Source organism: Struthio camelus, chromosome Z, assembly GCF_040807025.1.
Source record: "Struthio camelus isolate bStrCam1 chromosome Z, bStrCam1.hap1, whole genome shotgun sequence".
NCBI classification, from domain to species: Eukaryota; Metazoa; Chordata; class Aves; order Struthioniformes; family Struthionidae; genus Struthio; species Struthio camelus.
Genome location: NC_090982.1, coordinates 38,404,297 through 38,431,984, shown reverse-complemented (window position 1 = coordinate 38,431,984; position 27,688 = coordinate 38,404,297). Strand labels below are relative to the sequence as shown.

At 37.7% G+C, this 27,688-nt stretch overlaps 1 long non-coding RNA gene across 1 annotated transcript; it reads left to right on the top strand.

Moving 5' to 3' along the window:
- Positions 1-1,335: 1,335 nt before the first annotated feature.
- On the top strand, positions 1,336-26,825 carry LOC138064464 (uncharacterized). Its single transcript, XR_011137721.1, has 3 exons — positions 1,336-1,392; positions 26,482-26,606; positions 26,738-26,825. It is a non-coding gene; the product is annotated as an uncharacterized lncRNA (long non-coding RNA).
- Positions 26,826-27,688: the final 863 nt, after the last annotated feature.

Sequence of the window (27,688 nt, the reverse complement as noted above, 5' to 3'; positions counted from 1 at the left end):
ACAGGACTGCCTTATTTCTGGTTGGAATTAACGGGAAGGGCTTTCCATAGATTTTAAAGGAAAATAAGTATTCTGAATACAGTTTTCCATCTTTTTCTTTCTTTTTAAAATTGCTTTGCATAAATTTAAAATATCGATTATATTTTTTAGCCTATGAGCTCTGATAAAGACAGAGCTATGTGACCAAGTGTCACACATAATATCTGGAAAGAGCTAGCATTAAACAGAATCTGTGAAAACATTTGAAAATATAACGTACGCCCAAAAACTAGGCATGTTCATGGATAGCTTGTGAGAACCAAGATCCCGAGTTTTAAAAATCTCAAGCATTGTGAACAAACCTCATCTATGGTAACTAAAGTAAAATAGAGATTTGTGCCAAAATCCTTTTTGCCTAAGGTACATGTAGTCTTTTAAGGACAGTATTGCAAAAACTAAATATTTATCTTCCTTAAGACTAGCTATGTGATGTTTCCTGCAGAGCATTCGCACAAAGAGTCTAAAGATCTAGCATTAACTGGAAAATGGTCTGACATTAATCCAAACCATGCAGTTTTTTCACTCAGGAAAACTCTTCTAAAATGTTAAAGTAATACTTCATCACTGCAGATACAACTGTTTGCTCAAGTTCCAAAGAAGACTAAATTAAACATTTAAAAAAAAAAAAAAAAGGCAAGAGAGAGAAAGCATGTTTTTAAGAAGGCTCACAACCTGGGAAAGATCAGCAGGCCACATTTGAGAACAGATTAATTTATCTTTAGCTAATTACCCCATAAGGTTCAGCTGAGCTGCCAGCACCACTAACAGTCAAGACATCACAATGGATCGGTCTGTCTGTTTGATAAACTCATTCGCTAAACAAGTTAATTTCTGGCTGTGCTTGTACAATAAAATCTAGCTAGTCCATAGTGCTTCTACTCATCTCTTTCAGATCATTTTCTCCCCTTATGCTATTGCCTACTATTTTCCACCTACTTTTTGCATCATTCTCTCTAGTTTGAGAAGTCTGGCAGTTAAGACAATTATGTTCTAACTTCTGCTCTGTTACCTGTAATCTGTGTAATTTTAGCAACTCTGACTTTGCTTTACCCATCTGTTAAGCTGGAATAGTATTTAAAAATTTCTGGGGATCTTTTAAAAATATAAAGTAGTTTTCACAATAAAACCTGCACACAGTGCAAATGGATGTAAAAACCTTAACTTTCAAGAAATATACTGTATGTTTGTTAAATTGTAATGAAGGGGTTGTGCCTAAGCAAATTTTGATAGAAAATGTGTACAGACAAAATAATGTTATCATTTGGTAAGAAGTCATTACTTTTTTTGTCTTTTCAGTATATAAAGAGATTAAATGAAGAACTGAAAGTTTCATGGAAATAGTTTGAAGATCATGTAAGTTTCCATTTTTTTTAAACTTACCTAATAATCTATATATAAATATGCAAAATGTTCAACTCATTAAAGCTACTATAACTACAGCAGGCCTTTTCTGGCATAACTATGAATCACACTCTTGCTAAAACAGGCAGGCCCAACTGCTGCAGCATCAGAGATTGTTTTCAGTGGTATCAGTCAATCATTAGTGCTGACATTAATGAAGCTAAATCAGGCCCCTACACTGAAAACTTAATAGTATGCTGAATCTTAGTCAAAGCATGGAGACAGCTTGCTTTGAATCAAGGTAAGCAATTACATTTAACTAGGATATTTTTTTCCTGAAAATCCATTCAAATCCTTAGATTCACAGTAGCATAAAGCATTTTCAATTTAATTTCTGTGTTTGATAAACAATAAAGTAAAAATGAACTATGATTTTTTTGAAGTCTGAGATGAAATATAGCTTGCTACCTGCTGAATCAGAAAGGGTAGTATACTCTCTTTTTAGCTTCACAATGTAATAAAACTAAAAAGTAAATGTGCTTCTTATAGTGAGCAAAAAAAGAAGCATTGTTTATTAGACTACAAAAAGGAAACTCATTTGAGAACTGGGTTAATCATGGTCGTTGGACAGTCTGAAAAGAGGTGCAGGAACATGACTTCTATTAGCTGATATCACATACATAAAACACCTGCACATGAGAGAGAAAGAAATGAGGAAGATGTTTGTTTACTACAGCAAGCGCTGGCTATAAAGGAGAAGACGGAAAAACTTTTCCGTACCATTAAAAACACTTCAGCAGTACAAAGGAATTTCCTCCACTGCCTTCTCCTTTCTTCGTTATCTTTTTTGTTTTTTTTAAACAAAACTTTCTAATAGATAAAAGTGTAGTACAGACAGTTGGAAAAGATCTCAGGAGATACTATGTTATTGTCATTAAGTTTCTGGCCCATCACCATGCCTTAGTTTTCAGCAAATGCAAATTCAATATGTTATAAGGACATGCGATATTACAGCTGATAGTGGAAAGTCTTTCAAATGTGCCCTATTGGAAAATTAGAATGCCATAGGTTTCATAGATCCTATATTCCTCCCAAATTGGCATAGAAGAGTTGTGGAAAATAAGCGTTCCTACTCAGATTTGACTGTGCGTTCCCTTGGATTGTACATTTAGAGAAATCCAGCTAATTACTGTGAGGTGAAGTCTGCTCAGGCTACATCAGTTAAGCTTGGAGGAATGCCAAAGTAACTCAAGAGTCTAGTAACTCAAGAGTCATATGCTGTAGCAAAGAGCAGACTTTGGTACATTAAGTCCTTTTTTTCTTTTCCGCAGGCACACCTATTTATAGCCCCATCTTCATCCAGCAGTCCTGGGTATCATTTGGTTCATGAATACCACTTAGTCAACATCTTTCCCTCAAGCAACCCAGCATTGTCTCCAAAACTGAAAACAAGAAGAAATACACAGACAAAATAGCTAGGACTTCCTGTAGTCGTCTTATTTTCAAATGGTCTGGGTTTTAAGCAAGGGGAATTGGCAATTCAAAAAAAAAAAAAACACTGTTGTGTTTGCCTGGAAGTACAGCAAAACCCTCAGGAAGTAAAGTGTTTTTTCATAACTATGAAAAGTTGAGTTTAGAAAGAAAAAAAGGCGGGGGGGGGGGGAAAGCCCAGAAGTATATATATCATACAGGCTACAGAAGGACTCTTTCCTCACCAGATAGAAGATCATCTACAAGTGTTGGAAATTTTGGAACAAACAATGTGATGTAGAATAAAATGGTGACAGGACTCCCATGATGTGTTATCACTCCCTTTTTGACCTGACAACAACCATAGTGGCTACCATCTGAAAGCGCTTACTTAGTTCTAAGCCCCTGAGTGTTGCAGATATTTCTGAAACCATAGGCTGGGGTTGTTGCTCTTCCTCACATCATAGCAATTTTGCAATGGCTTCATTACTTGATCTCTGAGTGTTTTGCATATGTACTATTATCTTTGCTCTGTAGGGAGAAAATGTTGCCCTCTAAAGTCAGAGGCGGAAGAGGATTTAAATTGCCTGACTTGCAGGGTCAATGGCACCTTTGATAATCTCCCTAGCTATGTTCACACTTACTTTCCCAACATGAAAAAACTTCAGCCTTACTGTTCACTTTCTACTCCTTGCCAATGTTTGTACAGTTGTGCCATTCTTTTCAATTACAGTTGTCCTAGTCTTCACAGAGCCACGTGGCCTGTGTAATTCAGTGTGATGCTTTATCTCAGCTTCCCCATTGATAAAATATAACATCAAAAAGGAGCTGTATTTTAAATGGTTTTCATACAGATTTATGTTCCTTGAAATATTACTTACTGTGGAAAATTTGATTGCTCTGTAGCTGGTGTTATATGGTAAGGGTGTATTTATACACAGTATTTTCCTGCTTTATCAGCTTTGTTACACCTGTGAGTGAACTGTCCAAATCTTAGTAGATGGATTCTCATTCAAACTTTCTCTGTGTTATTTTTGATTTCCTACACTATTGTCTTCAGACTATCATTAGGCAGTTTCGTGTGATAGGTACTGTTCATCGTTCCCTTGGACAGGAGTTGGTCTGCTGTCTTCCAAGAAGAAGGTTCCAAAGCGCCGGCACTTTTTTCCTTTGTTCCATATGTGGTAATAGTTGTTCATATGGGAACTAAAAAAAATAGTTATCCATCATTTCTTCCCATCATATCCTCACTTCCATTTCCTGCCACTCTGTTGCATCAGTGATCAAATACCTCCATCAGACAGTATTTAATCCTCCTGGTCAGGTGTTCCATCCCTAAGATGTAATAGAAGGTATTTAATTGACTGGTTGGTACATGGCTATTCTGAAGTTTATAGTTACGCAGTTGTTAAAAATAATATAATTTTAGATTTTAAATTTTTAAGCTATATAAATGTGAAGAAGTATGTTCTAACTTAAAATCCTCAGTGTTAGAAAACTGAAACTAAACCAATACCATCTTTAACTGGTCAATCATCCAGTACAATTCTTCAGCTGGTTTAATGACCAGATTAAAATAGTTTCCATATAACATATCGTATTCTGACTGTTCTGCTGCATGCTGGCAGAAGAATGAACATCTGCATTAGCATTTTGCTTTGGAGCAGTAGTGTGAAGAGTGGAGCAGTAATAAAGTGAATCCCCTGGTGGTACCCACCTATACCGCACATTGGTTTTATTCACAAGTGGCTCTAGTATGCACAAACCAGATTCTTTCCAGAGGGAACTGACGCATACGTTATGCCTAAGGTGCGCCCCAACCTCTTATTGGGACGTAGAGATTCAGACCAGCTATTGACCCTTTGGACAGCTTTGGGTCATGTATATAGTAAGAATGTTCAGTCCAGAGGGCCAGAGTAAATCTAGGCTAAAATAAAACTCCCAGACTCCATAGCATGTAGATGCAGGGGTCTCAGCTCCAACTGCTTTGAGCTACTGCTCAGCTCCTATTGTGCCAAATTTCTTGCTAACTTAGACATAGCCAGAGTATCAATGATGCTGGCTACTCTCTCTAGTGTAACTCTCTTCTAGTAACATCACTCATAAAAAACGTATCATAGTTGCCGTAACTGGGTTTAAAAGTCACTGGCTTGGCTCAAATTATGGTGAGGGTCTTTTGTGACATTTCAGTGTGTTTTAACTGAACACATTGTGCAAAGTTCTTGCCTTTGCGTTGCTGTAGGCTAGTTTTGGCTGTTTTGATATTTTCTGAAGAGCAGAATAGCATTGTTCCATGACATTATGGGACAATAATAGCATTTAGTTAGCCTCTGGAACCATCTTCCATTCTGTTGACATTCTCTTTTATTTATTTATAATTGATTTAAAACTGAGCAACAGTGTTATATAACATGCACTCTGTAACATCACTGTTTGGTTATTAAAGTTCGCGTCTGACCTTGTATGTGTAAGCAGTCCCTCTATAGCTGGTCTATGGGGGAGTTCTCAGATGAAGCTTTCATCAAATTCTCAGGGGTCGTGTCTTCATTGCTGTGCTAATTCAGCTGATCTGCCGCTGAGCGTGAACATCTGTGGTCTGCCACATTGCAAAGCTCTATGAAAGTCACTGTATCCTCAGTGGCATTGTTATCACTCTGTTAGGACAAAAAATAATGACTGTCCTGTATCAGATCAAAGGCTTATCTAGTCCAGTGTCCCGTGCTTAGCAGTCACCATTGGAGGTGCTTGGGGATAAGTACAATAGCATGTTGTAGCTATATTTCTCCAGTGTTTCCCAGCTACCGGTAATAGACCCCTAAAGCGTAGATTTCTCAGATGTACCATGAAAGGTATTGTCTTTTAGTTTAATAGTCCTGAGAAATTTTTCCCATCAATTTGTCTAATTTCTCTTTAGAATAATCTTTTGGGGTGCACAACATGCTATGGCAGTGATTTCTTCAGTTTAACTGCATGTTGTGTAAAAAAACATACCTATTTTTGACTAAGTACTTCATCACTGCATTTAATGCCTATTCATTATTGTATTAGGAGAGACAGTAAGTAATCATCCCTTATTTGCCTTTTCTGTTTAAGGCATAGTTTAATAGACCTTTACTATATCCCTCCTCAGTCATTTACTTCCAAGCTAAAATATCTATACAGAGCAACTCTTCTGTATCTTTGATCATCCTCTTGCCCCTTTCTGCACAATCTTTGGTTCTGCTATATCCCTTTAAGGGGGGTAAGATCTTTAAGTCATAAGAAATGCACACAGTGTTCAAACTGTAGGTACAGTATGCACTGCATTTGATAAAGTAAGACAATGAGATCTTCTTTTCTTTCCCCTATTTGGTTACTGCTTTGTTTTTCTCTTATTGAGAATTGATGTAATGTTTTCACAGAACTATATGTTATAAAGTTAAAATCAGATTCCTCAGTAGTATTAGTCAACTTGCAGCCACTCGCGGTACATATAAATTTAGTATTGCTTTTTTCCTGTGCATCACTTGACATTTATCTACACTGAATTTCCTCTGCTATTTAGTTGCCCGGTCACCCTTTTCCTCCTGTACTTCTCCATATTTTATTTTTATTTTTTATTTTTAACTTAGCTTAATGAGAAAACTTTGTCACTTCAGTATCACCATTTTCTCAGCTCATTTATTAATACACTGAACAGCTTGCCCTGTGTCATTAGGATATATTCCTTTTCTTCACAGGAATATGCGCAATCTGTGGTTCTTTATCACTTTACTAGGGAATATTTTCGTTATGAGCTCTCAGGGTGGGTGGGTTCTGAAAGCCTTTCCTCACCGAGTGATTTACATGGCAACTTCACTGCAAAATGAATCAAACCTAGTGAAAGTTGCACCTGGTCCCAGACTGACATTCCTTCTTGGTTTAAATACTCCTTGTGAGGCCAATGAATTGTAAAGGAAGGTTTACAAGAACTGAGGCCTTATCTGGCCACCGTAGTCTATCATACTATCAGTATAGTGACTCTGGGAATCAGCTCTGTCTAGATGACTGGCATGCTTCAAACACTCCGAAGTGTGAAAGTGTTTGGTACAAAACACACTTTGAAGTTTTATCATGACAATAAAGGCTTATTGCTTTCTTTACTGTTTGTATGTTCAAAGATCATATATTGTGTGTGCAGTACAATTTTACGACAGGATCAGGACATTTTTTCCCTCACATTTCTATCTGATCTATATGTTGTAAAAGTATTTTCCTGCTTTAATATGGTATACTGATTTATTTTTGTCAGCCATATCATTTAAAAGGAGAAACATACTTTGGCACCTAGGAACCTCAGTGGTCCTAGAAATGAAAACCCTAAGAAAGAGTCTGGAGCACGGGAGAATCAGGAAAAAAGTGCTCATTTCACAGTAATCGGTTAAATATTTAAAAAAATTTTAAGCAGTCCAAATAAATAACGTTCTCATAAATAATGAATTTTTAGACAATGTTTTGAATAATTATTTTTAAGGTTTCTTTTAGATTTGCATTGAACTAGTTCTGAAGGTGATAGTTTAAACCCAACATGAGAGTTGCACAAAGCTGTTTCCTCTCATACATCCTGATCTAACCTCTTACAAATCTGAAGTCTTTGAAGGTCATATATATAATGAAAATGAATTACATTTTCAAATTAAACTAAATATTCAGGGCTTTTTTCTACCATTCATTCAGCTCTGCTGTGGTAAATAACTGGATGGTTTCTAGAACAAACAAACAAACAAAAAGCCCCGCCAAAACCTTGTAAGCTTTTACTAAGCCTAAATATCAATAAATGGATTACTTATTCACAGCACTTTATACTTGCTTACCTTTACAAAGAAGAGACCTAGTTCAGGACTGAGAAGACTTGCAACATGGGAAGAGGGGGCTGCTTACGCAGCAATAGGTAGTGTATTTAAAGTAGCATATGATACAGGAGAGGGGCTAAAATCACTTCAGTTTCAGCAACATGCTGAAGTTCAACATTTGCCCAATGATATAACCATCAGAAGGTATGTCTTCACCTCCCTACACATGGCAATCTCTAGGCAGAAAACAAGAAACACTTCAAAATTCAACCTCCCTCCTTCGGAAAGATAGTAGAATTTTCACAGAATTTCATAAACTCGGAGCTGGCTGAATCTTAAAGCATTTTTCAAAAGCACCTCTTTGGGGCTGGTTCTCATTTTACTAGTAAAAGATAGAAGCAAATCCATTACAATCAGTGGCAGCTTCAGATACATGGCACTTAAAATTACAGCATGTATTTCAGTGCCTAGAAGTAGATTTTAGTTGCCTATTTTAAGGCACCCAAGCATAAACATCTAGATCTTATTCTCACATGCAAATTTGTTAGGTCTTAGCCTCTGAACTTTGATAACAATTTTGCTTTTGTATTTTTGGTTTTAGTGTGTAGAATGATGCATACTTGTAATTACTCTATTACCATAATTGTAGTAACCATTCCAGTTATTGCCTTTTCAATTTTATTTTTTGAATGAATAAAATAGAATTATAGAATTTAATTCTTTTTGGTATTTCTACAATCTTTGTAATCTTTGTAAAACAGATACAATGTTTTTCATTAGCTAACATTTAATATGAAGACTCTGAGGCTAAACTAACCATATGACTGCACATCATCTTAAAGTACTGAATTTTTATTTCCTCCATACTCCATACTCTGAAGTTGCTACTTCTGTACAATTGTACACACACACTCAACTGCTTTATAACATGCATCGGTACTTTAATGAAATTGTCAAACGCTACACAAATTTTAAACTGAGATGGATATGGCTAGCATCAAATATATTGGCATAATATTATGGCAACATACATTTTTGAAATTCTGTTATATGCAAAGTTCTGAATGAAAAGCATCAAAGTCTGGATAGTAGGATTTTTTAATGCAGACTATATTGCTCAGGTCTATCATCCTTCTGAAAGGCAGGTAGCTATCTCCTTTCATTTCCGTGGGTTATTCATCCAGAAGATAAATGAAAGTATGCCATTCTGAGATATAAAGGCAGGATATTTTTCACAGAATTTCTCACTTCAGAGACAGAAAGGTGTTCTCTCTGAGAAGAATGACGTTTTGAGATGCTTATAGATTGTACCCCCATGGTCTTTTGTCACATCAAAAAATTCTCTGAGGTCCTGAGGGCAAATTCCTTTTCTGTCGTACACGGAAATGAACTTCACATTTTTCAGTGAATGTTCAATAAGGAGAACTATAATAGGATTCCCAGCGTTGTACAGATTAGGAGCAGAATTGACTGGTTTTACATCAGAATGTGATCAAAATTATCTGCAGAAAAATCCCCACAATGGGTTCTCTGTGTGGTCATAGCTCTCATGCTGCACTGTAATTCCTTTTTGGTTTAACTGTTGTAGTGTGCCACAGTGTGTCATAGAGGGGCCGATCAGGAATAAGACCCTTAAAAGAGAAGAATAAGAAAATACAATTTGAACTACTGCTTGCCAGAAATACTGTATAAACTCATCAGGTCACAGATTAATGTCAAACTGAAACAAAGCATCATAGTTTGGTTCGGCAAACTCCCGGATTAGCAAAGAGGACTTTTTTTTTTCAATAGCAAAACAAACAAACAAAAACTGCAGTCCCCACTCTTCCTTCTTCTCCATCCTTTCCACTATGTCAGGTAGAAAGCTTTGACTTCCAGAATCTGCTTTCAAATTTCAACTGAAATCTTTCAACTCTTCTCCTTTGCACCCAGAAAAGGATTTTTCACTTTTCTGTATGATCTGTAGTGAGCTAGATACTGCTTCAATACCCTATAAATAGCATTCTGTTTTGCTTGGATTAGATTTATCTGCAATGCATGTGAAAATTTATATGCAAATTAGATGCAGTTCTCAGTTCCTTAACAATCTGGGTTTTTTTTAACCTTTCTTCTCTGAAGGTTAAGCTTCTCTGCTGTGCTTCTTTAGATTCCGTGTGGATTGGGGAGAAGGGGGCTCTTAGCCACTAATTCAAGTTGCAGTATGTGGAATTGTTACTGTGTTTTAGTTTGAGAAATTTTGAAAAAGTGCTTGCAAATGCACCATTTTGTTTCCTTTAGCACATTTATGTGCAATAGATTCTAGATTTATTTTCTTACTCTACTGCTTTACATGAACAGTGTTTACGCCATGCCTTTTGCTCTGTTTTAAAGGGCATGGTTAGTGCAAGTAACCTACTACTGATCTTGTAACTTAGAGAGGAGTGGAGAAGGTGTTTAGCACCAGATATTGGAATGTCTGAAGGACAGAATCTCCCATCTCATTGGTATCCAAAGGGGAGGACCCCAGAAGCCAGGAAATGGCCTGAAATGTTGGAGATTAATTTATAAACTGGATTCAGCAGCAGCTCAAAGAAACTTACCTAGTACGCAGTTAAAATGGCTCAGTGGACTACTTTGGAAAGAAGGGAGTTCTTCCTTTAGGACGGAGTGCTACTGAAACTGTCCTAACTAGAATGATGGGATTCGCATTATTTTGTGTGCTTTGGTAATAATATTAGTTTGGAGGATGCTGAATGTGGGACTGCATGTAAGGAGTGCAAATAAAGGCTTTTCCCAGATAAAAATCAGTTTAACCAGGCGTCCTGAAAAAACTTTTTATCCATAGATGAAGCCTATAAAGTTTGCATCTCTAATTAAAGTAGGAAGTGGTAAGTGGTTTTTGGTTCTGCGTTTGTGTAATATTATAGCCACAATCAAGGTCGAAGACTATAACTTCAAGGCAATGATATGGTAATAATAAGAATAAGAGCAGTGGTGGATATACATAGTCTTCTTTCAAACTGCTTTAGCTATCAGCCTGCTCTGATCAGGAATGGTTACAAGAAAGCAGTCAGAGGTGTTGCTTGGCTGTTGAAAGCCTCGCTTGAGGGAGAGAAAACCTGGTACTTTCCCAACTCATGCTCTTGTTACTTCACTTTAAACACAGTTACAGCAGAAGTGAGCTACTTCCAAGACACAGATCAGTTGAGTTAGGGAATGAATGTGTCCTGAAATCAGGGCTGGATGTGTACGATTGTTCTTCCAACCCACCGTTTCCTATAGTGCATTGACCATTTATATTGTTAAGAGGACCAAGAAAATATAAAGAAAAGGCAAAAGGTCTGGACAATTATCTACCTTGCAGAAAAGCTCTAGAATCTTTGCTTTTTCAAATTTCTTTGACCTACAGTGCAGCAATGGAGTCAGCAGTTTTTTTCTTTATCCCTCTCTGTTTTTATCATTAAGTCATATCGGGAGAGGCCAAGGACTTCATTTTCTTTTAGCTGATCACTGCAAAGGGCTCTAGTGCAGAGCTATAATGACCCTTACATTTGCCTTTGCTGGATGAGTTTGATATGGTCTATCATGTAATTTATGTCAGTATTTACTTCTGCTTCTTTGCTCATTTCTTCAGGCAGGTTATTCGTTTTTGTATTGGAGTCTTTTGATTTAATTAGTAGAGTGCTAAAACCATTGCTTTGCCAGAATGTCAGTCATGCAGAAATGCTCAGGAGATTATTTAATTAAACGTGTGGAGTGCTACATATAATTCTCTTCTATTACCACTGGCTGTTAAGCAAGCGTCTCAGGCAAAGAGACATACAGGGTGCACTAGGCCATGTTCCGTCTGGATTGACGTTACTTGCAAATATGTTCAAAATATATGGATCCTCTCTTGACTTGGAAATGCACGTGCTTTTAGTGGAAAGGAAGCCTTTTTCATTGATCATTTCACTGAATAAATTTTCTTATGGTGGGATAATTAACGTGAGTTACTAAAATCCACAAGGATTTTTTCAGAGATAAAGCATTGTCACTTTTACCTTGACGTACCTAGGCAATTTAACGTTATATCCAACGCAATCTCTACAGCGATAGTTGAACTCACCTACCTATATTATGCCAAAAACTACAGAGTTTTGTCCCCCCAAGTATTTTACAGAAGGTAGCTAATATATTTTCCTTTCCTTGCTATAAAAAGCACTTCTGGAGGAAAAACGAAGTTTCAGTTTGTAGTAGGCTTAGTGGAGGAAAAAAAGTACAGAATACAGCTTTGTGCTAAGGGCCTCTCATTTCGGGTTTCAGATTTGTACTTCCTTTATGTCTCTCACACACCTTTTTATGCTGTAGTTTGCTTAAGAGGTTCTGTTTGTTTTCAGATGTGGAACTGTGTACCCCATGACTTGTTAAATATAAAGAGCCATGATGCTGTAATGAGGAAATTCCGAACTGTCTGGTTTGGCTGTCATGGAGTTGCCAAACCATTGCTGCGCTGCTTGAAGATAGCAGCATGCTATTGTGAAACACTCCTCTTAAACATAGTTGGAGCACTGCTGACATTTGATAAAAGGAAGCTTTTGTTAGAATTTGGGAGGGCTGGGTAGCATACGCTAGCTTCCCCTAAAACCTGGCCCTTCATCATTTGACATAGACATTATTGCAAGTGCAACTTAATCACTGTGATAAATCTGCCCTGGTCTACCAGTGGGTGTTTGAGCCATCGGACTGTGAATATATGTTTGCCTCAGAGTTACTCTGGGCAGCTACTACTTTGTTTTGTATGGCTGTACCTAACACAAAGGACAAGCCTGAGTTATCTGAATTTACATGCTATGTCGCTACGATGTGTGGAGAATATTGTATAGATGTCTGTGCTTTAGTAAGATGATTCTTTTATGATTCTTTTGCAATAACTGGTGGGAGTAGTTTTTTGCTTGTTCAAGAGGGGGAAATTGTGAGAAGGCACTGAAAATCTGTTAATACTTGAATGATCTATCCTGCATCTTTACTGCATGCTTGACTGAATGAAAGCAGAGCCGTATCCCACTGTATTACCCAGCCGGTGAGATCAGTTAGCCTGGTTTGCAGTGCTGCTTCACTTAGATATGAGAGTTTTATCAGAGGATGAGAAGAGGAAAGGGCAGTATCTCCAGCTGTGTTAACCGAATGAAAAAAATTATTCCCATAGCTTCTCACTGGACTACAGAATACAAAGACTGTCTTTGGCTAACCATCATTACAGCTGAGCAAACAGTGAGCAGAGCAAAATACGAGGAAATCTTTATCAAATAACAGCTATAACTGCTGTTCAGCTCTGCTAGCGGAAGAAAGGAGGATGGGGGAAGAGAAGAACTGGCCACCTATAGCTGCCACACCTTTCAAACTAAATTCACCTCAGCGCAGAAATAGCAGTGCCTGCAGTATTAAGCCCACTTCTCTGGGACTGTGTACAGGGTATATGTTGGTTTGTGTTAATATGCAAACTTCCCCATGGCAGGGGCAAGCCCCATCATGCAATGAAAAGCTGGAGCAAAGGCGCATGTGACCGGGAGGAGGCAGCAGAAGTGGATGAGGAAGGACTTGTGGCCTTTACAGGTTCTTAATTTTGAGTAGCCCATTTCTTTTCTTTCTTTTCTTTTCAACTGAAATCAAAAAATCAAGCAAACCAATCCAACCACAGTTAATTATTCTAAGTGTAGCTTAAAGTCCTTTTTACAAGTAGTACTAGACTTATGAGGAATCTGGGTTTTAAAAGTTGACTCTGTGGATACAGATGATTGTCCCAAACTGTAGGAAGAAAAGGCAAAGTTAACGTGAGTTAGCGTGCATGGTATGTGTGTAGGCAACTGCTTCCTGGTGGTAGCAGTGTATCTTTGCTGGATGGGCCTACATCCCTACATCCCATTACAGTATTACTACAATATCTGACCTTTGCTCTCCCTACCTCTGACTCCAGCATTGCTCTTTCTGCGGAGTTCCTCCTTGGCAAATGCTCAGCAGCCACTGGCAGAATCTCTGGAACAAATTAAAAGCAACAAAATGTAGGGGCCAGGCTGCATTGAGCAAGTGGTGTAACAGCATCTGTTAATAATCCTGTAGGATTTTCGCAAAGAGCTTGGTCCAGTTCCTTCTGAAAACATTAAGAGTCCTCTGCTGATTTCAGTGGGAGTTGGTCTGTCACCTCTAAACAGTCTTTAGCAGCTAGTTTTCTAAGAAGTCGCCGATTTATTGAAGTGTAGACACTGTGACTTTTCTCCCTTTTCCACTCCCTTTTTCCCCTCATTCTTTCCTTTTTCTTGGCAAATAGGGTTAGTACTTTAAGTCCTGTTGTATAAATATTATGTAATGGATTTTGCTATTGTCCTGTATCAGGATCGAGGACTATTACTTTGGGGATTATTTAATAAAAAGTTCTTGTTGTATGTCCCCCATTAACAAGGCTTAAATAGACTTTGAACTTCACTCTCTGTTTATATTTCACAGTTAATAGAGTATGGGAGCTTAACTAGGGATTTTTAATAGTGTTATGATACTAAATACTACACGGATCTTAGTGAAATCTTCTATTGCAATTAAAAATAGATCTATTTGATTTATAAATATCTTTTGATGTGTAGTTTAAGTAGAACACAGCCGTGACTTTTCCATTGTTGATTAAAAGTGCGAGGTTAGCATTTTTGCTGTGTGAGACAACCATAACTTTCCCCTTTTTGTCAACATGATGGATAAGCAACATCTTCTTTACTCCAACAAAGTGCTTATGCATTTATGTCATCTGAAGAATGCAAGTTCCATTAAACTGAACTATTTACATTCTTAAAGTGCAACACACGCTCAAGTGCTTTACTGGATTGGGCTGTAGTAATTACTTTTGATCTCTGCTAGCTTAAACCAAGAAGGAAAGTCTCTATCCTCCATCCATTCCGCCGAAGTGTCCAATAAACTACTGGTGCTGTTGGTTTTAAACCTCTTTCTGATTGCTGCCATTCTTCTCTTAGAAACAAGAAGTTTTTTAGTCTCAAAGAAATCAGGAGTAAATCAAATCAAAGCCCCTTTTTGTCTTGTGACATTAGACTTAAACTCTATCACTGTCACAAATTATTACAAGTCCTTATTTGCAGCAGTCCTCACTATATGCAAAAGGTTGCATTCAGAGTTTCACAGTTACTCACTATTAGAGGAATTTGCAATAAAATTGTTAAGGAAATGGGTACAATGGTAGTTTCTGTTACCCTTCAACTCAGTTCACTGTGATACAGCATGATTAAAGACAGACTTAAATGCAGGAACAGTAGAGCCTTTATGGAAGGTTCGGGGAAGTTGTTCTATGCTTATATGCCTAAAGGGTCTGTTAAATAAGATTAATAACACTTTATGCTTTTCTACTATCCAAAGAACATTATAAGATGGTTGCTTGTCATGGTAGACCTTTGCCACTACTCCATAGCATACTGTATAATAAGACCCATTCACATGAAAACATAACCATTTTATGTGACATCTTTTAACTAGTCCTATTGCTCTCAGCAAATCCAGGTGTCAGAGACTGTGTTAGACATGAGTTCAGCACAGTAGCTTAATCTGTATTTATCATTCTGATGATGGACTTGATTCAAATTCTTTGAGCTCTAGCAAGTTTTAAAATGTCATTTAGATGGGAAAGGGTTACCAAGACTGTAGATACACAACCTTCCTTCTCTTAAAAATTTAATCACTGGAAAAGAATTAGGTGAGGCTAGAAGAACTTGTTTGGCTGCAAAGTATCGGCAACGCTGCCTGACTTGTTACCCTATATGCTGGACCCAGACAAACAGAGATCAATAAATCTTACATTAAAACAGGAATGTACACAATAATACAACAACCTTTGCCAGTGTCCTGACCTTTTAGGTTAGTTTCCCACTTCAGCTGAAAAGACAATAGATATTTTTAACTTATACAGTATTTTAGTTCTGCCATTGTATTCTTTCCTTTGAATGCTCCTGGATAAAGTGTCCTTCTCTATATATATTTGCCAATAAATGAATTAAATTTCTTTTCAGTATTTATTCTAATAATTGGTCCTTTGTTCCTCTATATTGAGAAAGTTTATCCTCTGGATGTACATTGAAGTCTTTTTAGGGAAGCCTATCTGTTATTAATAAACTTGTGGGGGAGTGTTCATGTCCTTCATCCTTTGGCTTACTAATGTGGTGTCCTAACAGTGACATGCAACTACAGAGCACTTTGAGGGGAAAAAAAAAAAGAAAAAAGGTCCATATGAGGCTCATCACAGTTTATTTTGAACAGGAGAGACCAATTTACAGACATTTCCCTTCCTTCTTAATACTAAAAAAACTTATCAATAAACAAAGTAGGAACTGTAATAATCCTTGGAGATTAAACCACATGCAACTTAGTTCTGTATTTTTCCTATGACTCCTATATCATTTACTGAATTGTCTGGAAACATTTTGTTCAGCAAAACAGTTCAATGGTTCTTCATTGTCTTAGCAAAACAGATTCAGTCCCAGAGTCCCAAGCAGGTAGAAAGTGCCTGATGCAGACTCGTCTTTCTGTCTCAACACTTGGAGTTTTTGACATGACAGACCCTCCAGCAGTGTTTCAATTAACTTACGCTAGATTGGTAACCCCAAGCAGTATGACGAATGCTATCCAAGCAATTATGAGGCTGCTGATGAAAGGCTATGTATTTCTCAGAAAGAAACCCTACCCCTTTCATCAGCATTAGAGGCTATTAAAGTGGAACTTCCTCTTGGTGCCATAGCTAAGACCTGGAGCAGCTGACTTTCATGTTAGACACTTCAAAATATTGTCCAAAAGATTTTGCTAAAGTGAGAAAAGAGTATTCTTTGCCATCTGTAGGCTCTGTTTAAAACGGAGATGTGAAAGGAAAGAAGAGTTAATTTCACTGCTAGCACTGTGAAGGCCTTGATTCTCATCCACTGCCTTTTGGGACATACGTAATTCCACAATAAAGTCAGTAGGTATTTTCCTATTTGTAAAGAATTGTAGAAACAGCCCAAGACATGTTATCATTGCAGCACAGTAGACAACTTGTCAGAAAACAGAGAAAACATTAATTGTACTGATATTTGCAAAAAATACGTTGGGTATTTCTATACTAAATATTATCTGATTTTCTATATGTTTTGCTATCAGTTACTTTCCCACCCAGTATTATTCTTTATTCCACTAACTTCTGTTGACATTGCTATTCAACCAACTATTAGTTTTCTTGCTGCTTATTTAATGATTATTTTGCTAGTGCTTAATGGGTGCCCAAACAAATTGTGCTTTCTCCAAAAGCATATACTTTTCTCGTGGTGAAACCTCTAAAGCTGATGCCAAATTCAATATACCACATGCTGCAGCCCATGAAGAACTTGGCTTTCGTCAGCCTTTGATTTGCCTCCTCATCATCTCTCCCTTTTCACTCCTGCAAACAGAACAGCTGGCCTAGAACTGTGTTAAATAAATCTGTTTTCTTCCTGTAAAGACTTTCTATAGAAACAGCTTTTTGTATTATGTGAGGAAAGTGGGAAAATGAGATAAGCTTCCTGGAAGAGACATCCTTGTAAGTGCCACTGGCCAAACAGGCTAGGTCACCAAAGTCTGCAACACAAACCTCTTGGTCCATGTCATGTTCCAGCCTTAAGCAAGACTCCTGCTGAAGATCCTTCCAGCACTGTTTAGGGAGGACCCTTGACAAATAGATGATCTGCAAGGTACTCAGAGGATCATCCAGCCTAGGTTCTGTTGACCTGGCAATAAGTTTTTGCCAAGAACACTTTGCAGACTAGTCCTTTCCAATTCAAGGTAAAGAAGCAATTAGTTCAAGCTGAAGTAGTTCTTTTTATGTGAGAGAAAGGCATAAAAATGTCTTTCAGGTGGTCAAGACTAGACCTGTTCTGTTTGTAAGCCTTGATTCAACCAGGTATGCGTATTAAAGTGTGGTCCCATTAATTTGGGGACATCATGAATCTGTTTAAAATCATACAGATACTGATCAGACAAAAGCAATTGACATTAATAAACTGTATAGATTTCAAGACTTGACCGCATGTAAGAGTTTGAAGGAATATATAGATTTCTGTAACTAGTCTCCTGTTGGTAGGCTTATGCAGGTCCGAACACATTAACAGTTTCTAGATTATTTGTCTTCCAGGCAGGGTAAAGATGGCTCTCATAGTCCCCCTGAGGAACATACCATAGCTACTGTGTTATGACATGCTCTTGGGATTTTTGTGCTTTCGCTTCAGAAATGTCACTTGCCTTGTTTTCACTGAAGAGTTGGAAAACTAGCAGTATTATAATGGGCTGAAACTGGAGCTGCATATTTTTACAGGGGATTCTCTCAAGGACTTTTCCCAAATACAGAAGGTCTCTCCCAAGGTTAAGTATTGAGTTTCCCAGGTGGATGTGACAACTGAAACAGGTTTTAAGGCAGTGAACATGACTTGCCTAAACTAGGTCTTTCCAGTTAACTCAGCTAATTCCGGCTCCGCCTAATAGCTGTGACTTCTCTCTTGGTAAGGTTGTTGGCTAGCTGCTAGCTGAATGCCATTCTAGTTCAGGGCAATCCAAACTCTGTTTAAACTATGAGAGAAAGGCAATAGCAGAGTAGATAACACTTAGGGCTTCCATTCAGTTCCCTGTAATAGGACTAGTCTCATTAAAGAAGTCTGAATGTCAGCTGTGTTTCAGCTAAAGATTCAATTCAACTTACTTTAAGGCAAAAGAAAATAGCAGTGCTTTAAATTTACAGGATTTACATCTGCTTGCCCTGTAATGTTGCTTCTCAGGTTCTTATTGTAAGGTAATAGCCTGCTTTTCTGCTAGTTCTGAAGCCTCCAAACAGTCCTCAGTCCCATTTACTATTTCAATTGTAGTAAGGCCTGGTGGCTCCTGACAAGCTTCGCGAATCTCACTAGTGCTATACACATGTAACAAAGAGATTTCTCAACAGTTAGCTTTACTGCAATAATTACTGTCCTGAAGGGCCCTTCCTCCAAAATGGTTGTCATTTCAGGTACAAGAAATTAAAGTCATGTTTTAATATCGCTATTGTAGAAGATAAAATTAACAGACTCTCCCATTCAGAAAGGGAGGGATGGGAAAGGATCTTTCAGAGGCTGTGTGTGATAAAAATTCAGGCGAGTCATACGTACGCTTCTTAATTTTGCATGTCTCATGTTTAAGTTAAAAAGTGTGGGCCTGTGAGAGAGAGAGAAATTGTCTTGTTTAGATGAGATAAATGCTTGAGCTTTTGCAGGGTGCAGACAAAATTGCTGCTCTTTGTGTATTTAATGCGTTGGCCAGCCAGCAGCCAAGCTAGTGTTCCAGTGTATTTGTTTTCTTTATTGTTTTGTTCAATGTTGTGCCAGCAGTGATTCTGGAGGCTGACTGAGTCAGCAGGTGCCACACATACAAAATAACGACGAGGAAGAGAAGAAAGGGCTCAAGAGTTGCCAGGTGTTATGCCATCGTTCTACAGTCCTCAAGATGAAGTAAACATACATGATACCTTTCTTCTTCCTGCTCATCAAAAGCCGCAAAAAAGAAAATTATTGAACTGGAACACTGCATTTGGAAAGAAATAAATGGGACTATCCATAAGTGATCTTAGTAATTTAGAGCTATATTTATATGTTTCCTGTAGCGCTAAATGCTTGCCTGCCTATTAAAATATTTATGAAAACATAGCATACTTAAAAATGCTCTTGAATCAAATTGTGTAAGTAAATACACAGTGCTGCTCTTCATCATGACTTACGTTTGCTTACCCTACTTTTATTAATGTCTAACCAAACGCAGCAGATAACTTAGGAGAACAAGACAAACTGAATGCATCCAGGAACTTCGGAAAGTATAGTGCAATGCTTTTGATTTTACCTGAAAACCTTAGTAGTATTATTGTTGAGCTAAGATGATTCTAAAGCTTTCTTAACTGTGTCATTTTAGATTAACAGCAGAAATTTTGAACTCAAGTTTATTTTCACCATTTCTCATGTTAAGTTAGTTTCTACATTTCTTCAGTTTGCAGAATTAAAAGAGAAAATGAGAAAATAGATATATCAGTTTCTGAATCCTTTTGCAGTGATTTGCATGGTCACAGTCTCCTATAACGAAGTGTTAAATCCATACAGGAACGATTTATTTAACCAGTATTAAATGATCCTGTGCTTTTCTGAACAGGTTGGATTTGTCTTCACTACCTGAATTCAGTAGCCTGAACAGTGGTTATCTGTACATTAAACTGGCTTATAATCATCTAATGGATGTAAAGTATTTGAAAATTAACAATGACCAAATTAAAACAGCATCAAGGCAGGAATTTGAATGGACTAAAAGTTTCTCCTACAGTTCCCATGTGTTTCACTTAAAGTGTTTATCCTTACAGTGTTAAATATGGATGACAGTCCCACCATGTATTGTAATTCCCAGTGAAGACAGAAAACAATTAATGAAGATGTTTAATTGTTTTTAATATGACAGTTTTGACATATGTTACTTTTATGATTGTCTTCTTTTTTCATCTGAGACAATTACATAAAGGCTACCTTATCCAAAGAACCTGGTAATTAATGCCTTGTGTTGATTAGATGTTAGTTGAATTAGTCATTATGAGTTGTCTTTAGAATGATAATAGCAATGTTTTTTTCTTTCTTTTTGGTTTTTTTTCCTATTTTAACATAGTGTTTTAACAAAAGGTCCTGCAAGATCAGTATACAGTTGCCTTGGCTTGGAAAATCTCTATATTCTGCTATCAGTTCTCTAGTGCATCAATAAAGTATACTACTGTCACAGAAATTATATATGAAGGAGGTGGAAGAGACAAGCAAGGGAATCAAGACGTAGTGGGGCATTTGCTTGGATATTTTACAGGGACAAGGCCTACTAAAGCAACTGCGAACCCTTCTATAGAATTTGCTCATCATAGCAAACCTCTTTTAACACTGTAAGAACAAAAGAAGCCAAGAAATTTTTTCCCTGGTAGCATGACAAAAAAGACCTCATAGTAATTCTGCTGCTCAGAGAAAGAAAGAGCCCTCAGTTCTCTCCCGTATGCACACCCTCTACAAGTAGGCTCTTATTAACTCTGATCTGATTTGATGTTAATTTACCACAGAAACATCAATACGGATTTGACACACCCAGTGTCCAATAAATTGCATTTGGGTGAAAGCTTAAGCAGCTGAGAAGTATCAACATTTCAAATTAGACTTTGCACCTTTACATCTCTTTTTGGGAGATTTTCATATTTTAGTCTCATTTTTGCAAATGGACCAGCCCAATTTTAAAGTTTGCAGTACTCCAAGACTCCCCTCTATGGAATGAAGGGAAAGCCTCCCTGTTAGCTGTTGGTCATAGGCTTAAGAAACTAGGGATTGGTTTTGGGCCCCATTTGCTTGATTTCCATGCTTGAGATAGTGCTGGCCCGTTGAGAATGCTCTACAAATACACTTAATTTGGCAAAAACTAGCTTGATATTACTAAGGGTGTGATACAGCTTTTGAGGGTTTGGGCTGCAAAGACGGTATGAGAATTAGTGCCATTCTTAGCTGAGGCTTCGTTTCTCTGGCATACTTAATAAGATGTGACAGATCTCTATAGGCAAGAAGAACTGAGAAATTCACAAAAATAAAGACTTTCTGAAAATAAAAGGAGTATGTGTTTCAGTGAATGAAATTTAAGCTGATATGGGAAAGGATTCTACTGTACTTGTGCTGTTTGGTTTGGCTGCTATTACAGAAAATATTCCAGTGGTGAAATCAAAGGTTAAATACAACTGGCAGGAAGTTATAAAGGTGAATTGCGTAAGATGGGGGTGAATAAAAGCAGGTTACGACTCTATTGCTTCTGTTCAGAATGCTTTGATGTGTGGTACAATAGTATGTGAGAGAAGGATTTTAACGTTTAATGTGGTAGATTTGGCAGATTAAGATGGTACACATTTAAAGGGATAAATTCCATTTGGAAGTGTAAAAAAAGGGATTTGATCAGTTTGAACAATAGATGAATATGTGTTGTTTCCTATAGGCCAGAGTTTCCTCCGAGTTCCTCATATTAAAGCAGTCTTGGGAAACAACTGAAGGAGCTTATGTATGGCTGGTACATCTGATTGCTATTTGTGTAAGAAAATAGCTAAGCAAAAGGTATTTGTGCTGCTACATATCTGTTATATACATAATGAATACATAGCAGTGCTGCTTCTTTACGACCTTCTGTCCAAGACAGTCCAGACTTTAGATGACCAGTGAGTTAACTATTGCATTGTCCCCATGAAATATGAAAAATACTCTAACTATGTTCTGAATCTTTGCTTTTATTATATAATGTCATCACAGATAAGTCACTTTTTCTGGGCACGGGCAACCACATCTGCAGAGTACTTATCGAGTTAATATGCTTGATATTAGATAGGTATCCTTGTTAAGACTTTTCAAACCAAGTGTACACAGTTGCATTTCTTCTTTCCTGATATGAGAGGTATCACACTCAGACTTGTAACCCGACAAATGAGAAGAGGAAGGGAGCAGGGATGATCGGATCATATGACTTTGGGAAAGGGCTAAGGTATCAGGCCATCGCATAGCATTGGCCATTTCAGATATGAACCCTCACTCTATAGCTCGCTTTTAACTGCAATACAGAGCAGTGCTGCTCCAAGACCTGGCTGCTCTACGACAATCCACTCAGAGCTGGTTAGTGGATCATGAATCAGGCCACGTTGCATGTAGGTCCATGGGAAGGAGGCCACCACGTATTTCTGGGGATGACTGAGCTAGCTTGACAGTCAGCATAAGCTGAAAAGCCACCTGTGTGAGTCTCACTCTCAGTGCAGGAGATTTATTAGGCTTGCATGACAAAGTAATTTTAAAAATAAATGACATCCAGAGGTCACAGTATTGAGAGGAATGTCTTCCCATGCCATCAAATGCAATTGCACCTTGTGAGAAGCATAACAATTTTTTTAACAGCCTAGCAGAGTGTAGAAAGATTTTCCAGTGAACCTGTTAGAAGGAATTTTGGTAAGCAAATTCAGCTAATTTACTGCTCATCTGTAAAAAACAGCAATAACACAGCCCCACCCCCAAACCCTCAAACACCTAGCACTAGTCACTATTAATGGCAAGGACTTCACATTCATTTTAACTCTCTAGTAATTTCTAGCACCGTAGTGGACCCTAATTTAATTCTGTCACAGTTGGCTTTTCTCTGTCATATTTAACACCATTTTAACACTCAGATTTTGGACGTCTTCCAGCAAAAAAGTGAGAGAATCCTTCTTAGCTTGACAGATATACTGAAGTAGCATTGATATTACTCAGATGTGATTTAAATTTGAATATTAAATTTCCTGGGGCACTTTCTTTCAAGGTTTAGGTCCATTGCGTTTCCTACATTGCGGACAGAATAATATGGCCTTTGTGATTATAGCGCAGCCATTTTATAATGAGCAATCCAAGTAAAAAAAAAAAGTCTACACAGAAGTAGTTGTAAAGAGCTACAATAAAAGCTCTTGAGATACGGATGTCTCACAAATGTTATTTCAAGTGCATTGTAATTCTAAATATCCTTTGATTCATTCCATTTTATATATTTCACAGGTGCTGAATGAAACAGATTCTTGCCAGTTCCCATGGTGGTATTAGCATGGTTACACTGACAACAACTTATGTTTCATTCAGTGCCTGCAGATCCCAGGGAGGATCTTTCATTTAGAAATGCCATACTGGCCACAATGTCATGTACGATACAATATTTGCCTCCTGCTAGGGTTGTTTCCACGGCTAGTTCTCCAAAAAAGTTGTGTTTTATTCTACACAGTTTAAATACAAGCTTTGGCATGGCTGACTGGAGACTGACTGCTGCAAGAAAACCAGTGATGCTAGGTATTCTATATTTCAAAAAGGATTAAGGACACATAGAGTGAAATAATTCTCAAGACTCAGCCTTTGTCCATTTTTGTCAGCTTAGACATTGTGTACATTCAATTCATTAAGCTGAATGTACACAGCTTTGCTCAGAGCTGGCTTTGCTAACAGTCACTAACTAGAGGAGCTGGTTAATAAGTATTGACTGTGAAGCACTTTGCTTACGTAGCAAAGTGGGCCATATAAAAATTTAATTTATTTAGTAAACCAAAGCTAGTATTTATCATACTACAATATGAGTTTGGTATACAGATCGTATCTAAAGCATTTTTATTGCTGTATTATGATTATAGGGTTTTCTTCTTTGCTGTGTTTTATTCCATTATTCAGCAACAATCACTTTTTAGTCGTATGTCAATAGCCCACACTTTTAAAGGTGGAGCTGTGAAACTACACAATTTCTTCATTTAGCTCCCCAGGCAGTTCACTGTGTCAGGGAGAATAGCTTTCAAGCTGCTCATTAAGTTGTGACTGCTCATTGCTAATTCTAATTTGGGCCACAGCAGCACAGAGACTTAGTTTTAGACAGCACCTAGCAACATAATGTTTAGTACTGCTCACTAAATTCCTCTTATGTTTACAGGAAGAGTTTAAAAAAATTACTGCAAGTGAATTTCAAGTATGCAGCGTTTGTGCTGCTTTCTAATTTCAGCCTTTTGATAAGCACAAGGGTTTATTTTATTTAATATAATAGCAGGTCTGATAGGCCTTTGGTCAAATGGAGATTCTGCATGGCTGAGTCCCTGCTTATTACTCTTGTACTGTCAGTCATAGAGAAACTTGAGTCATGTTTCTGCATTTCAGATCATCCATCAATTGGACATTCTGTAAATGAATCTCCCTGAACCCCTGTAAAAACTGCCAACTTTTTTGGTTGACCTTTTTTTTTCCTGATTTCTGGTTTGCTCCAATGCACTGGGACCTAAGCAGAATGACTTCTTCTGTAGTCCTTTTTAGATCAGAAAATCTCATTTGCACTTATATAGCAGCCCTGCTTTTTTGGAACCAGGCTGTTAGGGAACAACTCGCCAATGGAGGCTCCTAAATTTGACAGAGTCGGGAAGATTCTCCCAGGATCCCTGCTGTCCCTGGGAAGGGAAGTGCCCCTACATTGTCCACCCCATTCCTAGGATGATAATTTGATATTCGCATAGGAATAGTGGCTTGTATAGAACTATTGCTTGAGCTTTGTTTGCCCACTATCAACGAGTCTGCTTGCAGTGATTAAGGATAAAGAAATGCCAGCCTTGCAGGATTGAGGCCTGAATCATGCCAAGTATAATACAAAACAATTAAAGACAGAGGAGCAGCTTTGGAAAGTTATCTATGTCTGATATCTGTTATAAAAGGGAAAGATATTTGGCAGGGGGAAGGAGTAGAGAAAGGCTAAGTAAATTAAGTAAATACAGGCCTGGGAAAGGCCCCCTCCCAATGAAATTTAAGAGGAAAATTAATCAGTGTATATGGGACTAAAGAAACATGAGGTAAGTTAAAACCAGCTTCTATAGAAGCTTAAGGAGGAGGATCAGGAATTTGCACTGGATGAGCAAAATGAGACATGTCCAGTCAAGGACTGGAATTCAGCATTCTTCCCTGGATGTAATATGTTCTCTGATATTATTGCCTGAGGCCATCTTATGTGGGATTCACGAAATAGCTAAGAATCCCATGGTACTTCTATAGTAAATTTAAATTTAACTGACAGCTAAGAATTCATCTGCTTGCTTGTTTCTGCTCTTTATTCTGATCCTAGTTTAGCTTTTTAAAATTATTTTTATATACTATATGTAGTCTTGGTTGATAGATAATATGATTTTCCACAGTGGAATTCCTCATCAAATCAGGTGAGAAATATAGGATTTCCCATTCTCCACCTACGGATTTCCTGATTATCTGGTGATTCCAGATGTATCAGTAAAAGCAGAAGCTGGGACTGTTTCATTTTGGGCATGAAGCCAGGATGCTTTATAAAATTAGACAGTAAATTTTTGGCCTTGTTCTGTTCCGCTATGATTATAGCTATGGCACTAGTTGAAAATTGCATTGCATTAATTAATAGTTTTGATGAATTGTTTCCAATTGTCTGTTCATTTGGGCAAATATAGAGTAGAGCACGGTACTGAAGAGGTTATATGCATGTCCATATTAAAAACATAGAATTGTGTGAGTCTGTATGCAATCCTGAAATTAAAGACTCTCCCAGTGTATTTCCAAGCAGTGTGTATAACATTCACTTTTGCATGTACTGACCTAAAATCTTACCGCTGTAGTGCCGATGTAATGGACACTTTCCTTGGAAAATCTGTGCTGCTGAGAGACGCTAAGGCCACCGTGTTTTTGTTGAATTCATATTTTGTGCATGCACACTAGACTACATAAAATGCCAAAAGTCCTTTAAAAAGACTTTGTGTTGTTAGAGCGCAGCATTTTGATGCAAAAGATCAATTTCATAATTCAGAGGCTTTATTTAAGCATTTGTATCATTTAAAGCAACCAAACTAATTTGTCTTCGTATGTGACAAATGCATGTGTCTCTAACAAAAGGTGAATCGTCACTGAAAAGCTGCCCAAGTTCTTGTTCCTAACAATTATGTTTATGATTCTCAGAAAGGACATGGAATAAAAATGGAATGGTCTATGGAACAAAAATTAGTGATGTCACTCTCAAGAATAAAGCAGGATGAATGTGATAAAAAGATTTAAGACTAACACAGTTCTTATTGTCCGTATGAGACATTGTATCTGGCAGTCCTTAAAAACGTCTACAGATTTTGTCCAAGGCTTTCTTCGTCTTTGAAGGCACCATTGTATCTTAGCTGATGTCCTTACAAACATGGCTGTGTGTGGTTTTCTGTCTTGACGTTTTTGTATTCATTTAATGTTTTTCTTATTTTTTAAAGAAACTAAGATATGCAAGAAGAGTGAGATTATGGTTCCACTTGGCACGAATGAAGCAGGAAACTGCTTTCACCGTTCTGGAACAAAAGAAGATAAAGACTCTGTGACGAAAAGCAAACCCCTAGAGGTCAGTATAACCATAGTAACATTAACAGACAGAAATCTAAGTTTAAGTAACGTTAAGAATAAAATAGACTAGCTATAGAAAGAAGCTTATAGTTAGTTGTGATCTGTCCTTAAATGACCCCTCTCCTGCAGGGTTGAAAGCCACTAGCAATTCTTGGTAGTACAAGCCAGCATTGTATCACGGCACAATATCAAAAGGTTACCAAAGTGGAAAGGGGGCTCTGAGAGTTGGTCACCTTTGCAGCCGAGAGACAGGAGTGGAATGAATTGATCAGCTTTACATGGGGAGGAGTGCCAAGGATAGGCTAGCTGGTGCAGTGAGCAAAGGAGAAGAGCATGCCAGCCCTTGTAAGGTAAGGAGGATGGTATGGAGAGAGCCAGCAGCTGAGGTGAAAGCAAGCTGGCTATGGACGAGGAAACTAACCAGAAAACAGGCTAAGAAGAAATTGTGCTTGTTACAGTGTCTTGGACAAGCCGGCAAAGTTCGCTAAACATAATGGGCCTGCTATCCCTGTTAAATGGTTGAAGCCTTTATACTAGTGACAGCTACAGAACAGACACTGTGCTTTGTCTATGTATTGCAAACACTGTCTCAAAAGAAGCTTTCTCATGCACTAAATGGAAACAGATCACTTGGAAACTCTTTCATTCTGAAAGAGTAGGGCAAATTGTACTCACTCCTAGTATTCATAACAAATGTTACAGCAATGGTAAAGTAAGCATTAGCTGATCTATCTGTGGAGGAAATATATTCCATAGTATAAATGGAATTGTTCAGGTATTCCACTTTCATTTAAAAACGCTCTACACTACACATGTTGGGAAGCAGGTTATGGTATGGCTATCCCCTCATCCTGCAAATGTTGATGGAAGCAAAGTCTGTAAAATGTACTTTCAGTAACTGTATTAAAACCCAGATGAATTCACTACCAACCAATTCACCACGACATGAAACAGAAGCAACTTTGCAAATGTCACAGGGGCTGTATCTAATTATGCTGTAGATGATTTGGACTTCTGGCTTTTATATGGTTCACTGAGGTTCTACAACATGGTTGTTTTCCTCCCCACGGGAATGTGCTA